Here is a 10060-nt window from a genome sequence, read left to right as displayed (position 1 = left end):
ATCAATTAATAACACACCAAACTGTTGTTTTAATACATGGAAGAATTTGATTAGTCAAGGTACAATACACAAAAACATTTATGGAATGACTAGACTAGTCAAAGTATATGGAATAACTTGAGCAGTAAATGCATGATACTGACTTGGACATTCAACATGAGACAGTCATTAGTTTTTTATCAGTTTTTCCTCTAGTGACACATTGGCCCCTTGTCAGTGGCACTAGGAGTGAAGGGCCCGACAGGCATACTGCAAATTATAATGTAATAACCAAACATTTCTGTAATAACTCATTATAATGTAATAACTTAAGGTATAATGTAATTTCCCCCCCATTTTAATTAAGTATTCGTTATTTCAAATGTATTAAGCATTTGCCCCAATTTCAAGTGGAGAATGTTTTAAGGCCCAGGTAAATGTGATATTCCTGTGTTTTCATATATATTTTCACATTATGATGTAATAATACTGTGAAATTCGAAAATGATAATGCCCTTTTAGTGTAACAGCTGTTTGAAAACACCACTTGACTTTTCAGCCTGTTTTGGTGGGATGGAGTTTTGGCCTGCAAAATGTGTTAATATACCAGTATCCCAGCTGAACACCAGATCCTGAATGGGTGCATTTAACCTCTATGGGACCGGCGGGACGAATTCGTCCCACCTACGTAACAGCCACTTGCAGCCTGTGGCGCGATTTTCAAAATCTTCAAAATCCTATTACTTCAATTTCTCAAACATATGACTATTTTACAGCCATTTAAAGATAAGACTCTCGTTAATCTAACCACACTGTCCGATTTCAAAAAGGCTTTACAACGAAAGCAAAACATTAGATTATGTCAGCAGAGTACCAAGCCAGAAATAATCAGACACCCATTTTTCAAGCCAGCATATAATGTCACCAAAACCCAGAAGACAGCTAAATGCAGCACTCACCTTTGATGATCTTCATCAGATGACAACCCTAGGACATTATGTTATACAATACATGCATGTTTTGTTCAATCAAGTTCATATTTATATCAAAAACCAGCTTTTTACTTTAGCATGTGACGTTCAGAACTAGCATACCCCCGCAAACTTCCGGGGGAATTCGCTAACATTTTACTAAATTACTCACGATAAACGTTCACAAAAAGCATAACAATTATTTTAAGAATTATAGATACAGACCTCCTCTATGCACTCGATATGTCCGATTTTAAAATAGCTTTTTGGTGAAAGCACATTTTGCAATATTCTAAGTACATAGCCCAGGCATCACGGCTCGCTATTTAGACACCCGGCAAGTTTAGCACTCACCATAATCATATTTACTATTATAAAAATGTCATTACCTTTTGTTGTCTTCGTCAGAATGCACACCCAGGACAGCTACTTCAATAACAAATGTTGGTTTGGTCCAAAATAATCCATCGTTATATCCGAATAGCGGCGTTTTGTTCGTGCGTTCCAGACACTATCTGAAATAGTAAAGAAGTGTCGCGCGCTTGGCGCAATTCCTGACAATAAAATTCAAAGTATTCCATTGCCGTACGTCGAAGCATGTCAACCGCTGTTTAAAATCAATTTTTACGTCATTTTTCTCGTAGAAAAGCGATAATATTCCGACAGGGAATCTCCTTTTCGGCAAACAGAGGAAAAAATCCCAAAGGCGGGGGCGGTCGGGGTCACGCGCATAAGCTAGTGTCTCTTGATGGGCCACTTGAGAAAGGCGATAATGTGTTTCAGCCTGGGGCTGGAATGACGACATTCTGTTTTTTCCCGGGCTATGAGAGCCTATGGAAGACGTGGGAAGTGTCACGTTAGAGCAGAGATCCTTAGTAAATGATAGAGATGGCAAAGAAGTTCCAGAAATGGTCAGACAGGCCACTTCCTGTAAAGGAATCTCTCAGGTTTTGACCTGCCATTTGAGTTCTGTTATACTCACAGACACCATTCAAACAGTTTTAGAAAATGTAGGGTGTTTTCTATCCATATGTAATAAGTATATGCATATTCTAGTTACTGAGTAGGAGTGGTAACCAGATTAAATCGGGTATGTTTTTTATCCAGCCGTGTCAATGCTGCCCCCCTAGCCCTAACAGGTTAACAAATTTAATCTGTTCACTTTGATATGTTATCATTTCTGTTAAATATTTCAAATTGTGAAGGTGGAGCACAAAAAGGGGGTAAGATTCTTTTAAAACTCACTGTGAGCATTTTTGATGAAAGTTAACTAAAGAGGTGAAGTTTATGTTAACCTATATTCTATTTACAAAATTCTGTTTATCAAACAATCATGAACATCATCTGTTGTCTGCCTTGAAACGGTGCTGTTAAAGATACTGCTTGTGTTTATCATATAAATGCACGAGAAGATTAAAAACATGTCTCCGAGGCCGGGTGACAAGGGTAGATAGCTAGCCGTAAACCGGTAGACAGTGTCCTTCGTCCCGCCCGGTCGGCCACTCTTTTCTGTAGGTCTATTACAGAAGGCGAGTGCAGATGTTTGGCAGGCAGGAGCGAAGGACACTCTCTGCTGGCTAGCTAACTAGCATGCTATCTAGCTAGCACATGGTGTCCCTAACTAGCAAGCTAGCAAGTTAGCTAACACACAGTGTACCTCCAGCCTCCCAACTGCTCTGCTAGCGGGAGGCGGGGGTGACCGGTAGACAGTGTCCTTCGTCCCCGCATGTTGGGCACGGTTTTCTCCAGTACACAGCAGTAGGGAAGCAGGGGTGACACCATGTGCTTGCTAACTAGCAAGCTAGCACCAAGTTTAGCTAACTAGCAAGCTAGCTGGTTAGCTAGAACATGATGTTGCCCAGCCTCCCACCTGCTGTGCCATCGGGAAGCGGGAGCGACCAGTAGACAGTGTCCTCTGCCCCCGCCTGTCAGGCACTGTTTTCCCACAATTCTGTTAATGACATTGAGGACAGGTATTCGGCAGATGGTCACGAAGGACACTGTATAAAAATAACTCAGATAATACTTTTATTACCCTTTTGACCCACATTCAAAAGTCTCACAAGCAAAAGTCGTACTTTCTCTGAGTTGTAAAAGCAAGCAGAGCAGAAACCAGCTACTCTTTAGTTGACTGATGTAGCTGGCAAGGTAACTGATTGACTCAACAGAAAAAAACTAGACTATTGTTTATTACCACTGCTGAGCTAGTAGTGAAACTGACATTTAATGTTAGCTAATGTTTCATCCCGTCTCGGCTGTTACAAACAACGCAAACAAGCGAACAAAAAAGCACTATAGGTTGGAGGCATGTAAAACGTCCGCCATCTCAAACTGACATGTAACGTTTGTGTTGTAATGTTCCATCCCGTCTCGACTGAGGTGAATGAACTAGCTAACTAGTAGCTACCACAGCCAGTTCAGCTCTAGCATCCTGCCTTAGCCTCTAGCTATCTGTCAGATAGGGTTGCAGGTAGCCTAGAGCGTTGGGTCAGTAAACGAAAGGTCTCTGGATCTAGTCCCCAAACAAATGTGAAAAGTCTGTCAATGTGCCCTTGAACAAGACACTTAATCCGAGCTCTGGATAACAGTGTCTGCTAAATGATGTAAATAGTGCTGTAACAATAGCAACATCATATTGCTATCTAACAGCTGTTGTGTGTATGGAAATGTTTGTAGCCTTTGTTTTCAACAGAAGTAAATGAACTTGGCTAGCATCCCGCAGTTGGTGTACCATTAGAGCCAGAGATAGCCAAAAAAGTTAAAGCTGTTATTTTTGCCTCAATCACACTAGATCTGAATCGGGACCGTCGCCATGAGGGGGCTAAAGGGGGATTAGCCCACGCATTTCAAACTTCATTTTTTTGTTTTATGACCCTGTATAAAAATATCCAAAAAGTTTCAATGATTGAGTGACAGGTTGGCGCAAAAATGTCTTATTCCTTCCTGATTCCGTGAATCTTCCAACCGGGTTTTCAAAGAATGTTGGGAAAGTTACCAGATTTTTGCATCTACCTGGGACAGAACTCACCCACTGTCTATATAATAGAACGAGCTCCCTAAGTAACAATGAGACGACAACTGGGACCGACCGGCTCTATTCGGTCTTATGTATCAATATTAGAAATTAAGTTTTTTACATTGGATAAAAGTAGAGACTCAGAGATAGAAAATAGTATATCATACACTACATTTCAAGAAGAATGGGAAAGTGATTCTGCTTTGAAAGTTGATAAACTTGTAACTCCACTTTTGAGGAAATGCGCCTTGAATGTTTTGGTACACCTACTGGAGAGCTCTTCTTTGTCTACCCTCATTCAGTATCGACCCCACCCATCTCTTTAAGGATTCACATGTGAGGACAGGTGCTAAACAGAGTGAGTACAGTAGTGTACTAAACAACCAAAGATTTCAAGACTAAAGACTGGTTTATACTACATCTATTGACATGTCTGTAGACAGTTGTCGCATTGACATTAAGAACATTATATTGTAGTCTGACATCAAACCTGTAGTTGTCGTTATGAAAATGTATAAACACAAAAACGACAGACAGCATGACATCAGCAGCCTGGTGATCCAAATGAGCATAACTGGTATATATATATATTTCCACACTATGAGGTTGGAATAATGCTGGACTAATAATACTGGAATAATAATACAGGAATAATAATACTGAGGATTTGTGTAAATGATGATAATGCCCTTTGAATGTAACACCAGATCACAAATGAGTGCATTTCACACATCTGTTCACATTGACATCTTATCTAGTGTTTTTAATACTTACAATTGTGTAGGTGGAGCACAAAATAGGGGTAAGATACTTTTAAAACTAATTTTGAGCATTTTTTATGAAAGTTAACTGAAGAGGAAAAGTTTGTGTTAACCTCTCTAATATGCGCACCAACAGTTATTGACAAATAGACACACATTCCCGCCCCTCGTCTTACCAGACGTAGCTGCTCTGTCCTGCCGATGCACGGAGAAGCCAGCCAGCTCTATAATATCCTTGTAGTCGTTCAGCTACAACTCTGTGAAACATACGATATTACAGTTTTTAACGCGGTTTGGCGGGTCATGTTTCAGAGGACTCATGACTCGACCTTTGCCGTCTGACTGTATAGTTGAATTAAAATGTAATGTACTTATTTTATCAAATACTGTCACGTCCTGACCGTAGTGAGGGTTATTTTCTATGGTAGATTAGGTCAGCTGCCTCCGCTGACCGTAGTGAGGGTTATTTTCTATGGTAGATTAGGTCAGCTGCATCTTGGTCCGCTCTTTAAAACAGTCGTGACAAATACAATGTTTTATTCTTGTACATGTTCATGAATCATGATGTATGGTGTTGATGTATATTGGTTGTCATTCAGAACCATTGATATGTTTTCTCAGTTGGTTCTCTGTCGCCATGTAATTTTCCTCAGTGGCATTGAACGGGTAGTATCACTTACTAACTAACTAACTAAACTATATGGGACAGACACAGATAAATCCTAGTCTTAGACTAAAAAGTATGTTCAATGTAGATGTGTAACAATTATCTCTCCTTTCTAAGTGTGAACTTGTCCACTTCCCTTCATGGATTTAAAGGAAATGACTGGTATATGTAAACTCCCTCTACCCCATGTCAACACCAATCCAATGCTTTTACATTTGAGAGGAGTAGTGAAGGAAAGCTACACTTCAGGAGGAAGGAGAGATTATTGGGATGCCCCCATGGAGCGATGATAGAGGGATGTGAAAGAGGAGAGAGGTAATGGTTGTACTCCCCCATGGAGAGATGATAGAGGGATGTGAAAGAGGAGAGAGGTAATGGTTGTACTCCCCCATGGAGAGATGATAGAGGGATGTGAAAGAGGAGAGAGGTAATGGATCACTGGAAAATGAAGCTACATTTCACAACTCTTAGTACAAACTCAAAACATGAATCACTCTCTAAGGAGCCCTCAGAGAGGTGGACATCAGAGAGATGGAGGCAGGCGGCAGGGAACTGTTGTATCTCATGAAGTCCGGTCCATCGTCGTTGATCATGTGGTAAACAGAGGCTGACACATTAGTTGTCTTACCATGACAGAGGCTGACACATTAGTTCACCCCAATCTGAAAAGATCAACTGTCAAATTCCATCATGAGAACGTTTCGCTAAGAAAAACGGTAAGTCAGCCAGATGTGCACTATGCTTTACCATTACATTTACAGGAAATGACATATTGTAATGCATGTAAATTCACTAAACATGTTCCAGTGTTGTTCCAGTATGATCTATTGACAGTAAACTCTGTTCTACCCTCAGAATAGACAGAAGACCCCATGTGGTGGTCGTGTGCTGACTGACCAGCAGGAGTGGACAGTGGAGGAAATGGTGAGGGACAGGAATGACCTACTGACCAGCAGGAGTGGACAGTGGAGGAAATGGTGAGGGACAGGAATGACCTACTGACCAGCAGGAGTGGACAGTGGAGGAAATGGTGAGGGACAGGAATGACCTACTGACCAGCAGGAGTGGACAGTGGAGGAAATGGTGAGGGACAGGAATGACCTACGGCTGTCTGAAATAAAGCAGGCCATTGAGGAAAACGAAGACACCTTTGCCAACGTGGCATCCATCAGCCTACCATCAATCTCCCGCCTTTTGAAGAGATACCAGGTATCTATGAAACACATTTACCTGGTGCCTTTGAGAAACAACGACCAGGTGAAACAACTGCAGGCCGAGTATTTTATTATTAATAGGAATGAGTATGTTCAGGTACAACACTATATACTGTATACTATTCAGGTACATCACTATATACTATATACTATTCAGGTACATCACAATATACTGTATACTATTCAGGTACAGGTACATCACTATATACTGTATACTATTCAGGTACAGCACTATATACTGTATACTGTTCAGGTACAGCACTATATACTGTATACTATTCAGGTACATCACTATATACTGTATACTATTCAGGTACAGCACTATATACTATATGTTATTCAACTATGTAAATACTGCCCCCTATCCTAAACAGGTTAAATAAAGGTGAAATAAATGAAAAAATCATCCCGTTCCCCATCTCTAGAGTCATTAGCCCCACTGCTGTTCATCTGTTGTTACCCCGTATCCTCAGTATTCAACCAACTTTCCATTTGTCAAGGATTAAGCCCGTGTCTCACAGCCCTTTGTCTTCTGTTTCTAGTTCCACCCCTCCTCCCTGTGTCATCGATGGCCATGAAAGGACAGCCAGATGTTTTAGTCCTTTGGCAGAAGCTCTTATCCAGAGCAACTTAGAGGAGCATTATGGTTAAAACCTCTTACATCTAGACGTTCTGCTAGCGGAACACCTGCTCCAATATCCAATGATAGGCGTGGCGCGAATTACAAATTCCTCAAAAATCCAAAAACTTCAATTTTTCAAACATATGACTATTTTACACCATTTTAAAGACAAGACTCTCCTTTATCTAACCACACTGTCCGATTTCAAAAAGGCTTTACAGCGAAAGCATAACATTAGATTATGTCAGCAGAGTACCCAGCCAGAAATAATCAGACACCCATTTTTCAAGCTAGCATATAATGTCACAAAAAACAAAACCACAGCTAAATGCAGCACTAACCTTTGATGATCTTCATCAGATGACACTCTTTGGACATTATGTTATACAATACATACATGTTTTGTTCAATCAAGTTCATATTTATATCAAAAACCAGCTTTTTACATTAGCATGTGACGTTCAGAACTAGGAATCCCACCGAACGCTTCCGGTGAATTTACTAAATTACTCACGATAAACGTTCACAAAACACATAACAATTATTTTAAGAATTATAGATACAGAACTCCTTTATGCAATCGCGGTGTCCGATTTTAAAATAGCTTTTCGGTGAAAGAACATTTTGCAATATTCTGAGTAGATAGCCCGGCCATCATGGCTAGCTATTTTGACACCCACCAAGTTTGGTACTCACCAAACTCAGATTTACTATAAGAAAAATTGGATTACCTTTGCTGTTCTTCATCAGAATGCACTCCCAGGACTTCTACTTCAATAAAAAAAAATGTTTTGGTTCCAAATAATCCATAGTTATATCCAAATAGCGGCGTTTTGTTTGTGCGTTGAAGACACTATCCGAAGGGTAAAGAAGAGTGACGCGCCCGGCACGTTTCGTGACAAAAAATTCAAAATATTCCATTACCGTACTTCGAAGCATGTCAAACGCTGTTTAAAATCAATTTTTATGTGATTTTTCTCGTAAAAAAGCAATAATATTCCGACTGGGAAACCCTGTTTTTGTTCAAAGACGAAAAAATAAAAACATGGAGTCTTCTCGTGCACGCGCCCCCAGTCTCATTGTTCTCAGATCGACCACTATCCAAATGCGCTACTGTTTTTCAGCCATGGCCTGCAAAGTCATCATTCAACGTTCTGGTGCCTTCTGAGAGCCTATGGGAGCGTTAGAAAATGTCACGTTACAGCAGAGATTCCCTGTTTTGGATAGAGATGATCAAGAAGGCCAAGAAATAGTCAGAGAGGGCGCTTCCTGTTTGGAATCTTCTCAGGTTTTGGCCTGCCAAATGAGTTCTGTTATACTCACAGACACCATTCAAACAGTTTTAGAAACTTTGGAGTGTTTTCTATCCAAAGCTAATAATTATATGCATATTCTAGTTTCTGGGCAGGAGTAATAATCAGATTAAATCGGGTACGTTTTTTATCCGGCTGTGAAAATACTGCCCCCTATCCATAACAAGTTAAGTGCCTTGCTCAAGGGTACATAGACAGAGGTTTCACCTAGTCCGCTCAGAGATTCAAACCAGTGACCTTTCAGTTACTGTCCCTACGCTGTAAACCACTTGGCTACTTGCCACCTTGACAGTGTGTCTCTATACCTCTCAGTCTCTAAACCACTAGGATACCTGTCACCTTGACAGTGTGTCTCTATACCTCTCAGTCTCTGAAGACACCCAGCCATGGTTAGGATTATTAGAGAAGCTTTTCCTGCTGAAAGACAGTTTCATTTCATCTGGTTTCAGAAATAATGTATTGGATATGTTCATAACCCCGTCCACCTATAAGATGTCGGGGATCTGTATGACTAAGAAGAGATACAAATAATTCTGATTGTAAAACGTCTTCTCTTTTTAGTCCTAGATATGTCTAGGGTTACTGCTGAATGTAGTACCTCTAACCCTGACCCTAGGCCTAACAGTAATAACCACACTGTAATGTAAAGTATTACCTCATTCTCAATGATCAGTCAATACATACAGTATTCATTTCAACTACAGAACATTGGATCAATATCAAGTCCCCTCCTCATTACAACCACTTAAGAATTATTATAGACACTTGTAATTAGTGTTATAACACATAAGTGTATTATAAGGCATTTAAAAGGTCATTAAAATAATTAGAATATGTACTTCATAGAAACTGTTACCCTTTATATATTCAAACCACTCTATTTAATATTAACCTCTATGGGCAAGGCGGGACGAATTCGTCCCACCTACGTAACAGCCACCTGAATTCAGTGGCGCGATTTTTGAATCGTTTGAAATACTATTACTTCAATTTCTCAAACATATGACTATTTTACAGCTATTTAAAGACAAGACTCTCCTTAATCTAACCACACTGTCTGATTTCAAAAAGGCTTTACAACGAAAGCAAAACATTAGATTATGTCAGGAGAGTGCCCAGCCAGAAATAATCAGACACCCATTTTTCAAGCTAGCATATAATGTCACAAAAACCCAAACCACAGCTAAATGCAGCACTAACCTTTTATGATCTTCATCAGATGACACACCTAGGACATTATGTTATACAATACATGCATGTCTGTTCAATCAAGTTCATATTTATATCAAAAAACAGCTTTTACATTAGCATGTGACGTTCAGAAAAAGCATACCCCCGCAAACTTCCGGGGAATTTACTAACAGTTTGCTAAATTACTCACGATAAACGTTCACAAAAAGCATAACAATTATTTTAAGAATTATAGATACATTACTCCTCTATGCACTCGATATGTCCGATTTTAAAATAGCTTTTCGGATGAAGCACATTTTGCAATATTCTAAGTACATAGCCCA

The sequence above is a fragment of the Salmo salar genome, unplaced genomic scaffold, assembly GCF_905237065.1.
Source record: "Salmo salar unplaced genomic scaffold, Ssal_v3.1, whole genome shotgun sequence".
Classification (NCBI taxonomy): Eukaryota; Metazoa; Chordata; class Actinopteri; order Salmoniformes; family Salmonidae; genus Salmo; species Salmo salar.
This window is presented reverse-complemented; position numbering follows the sequence as displayed.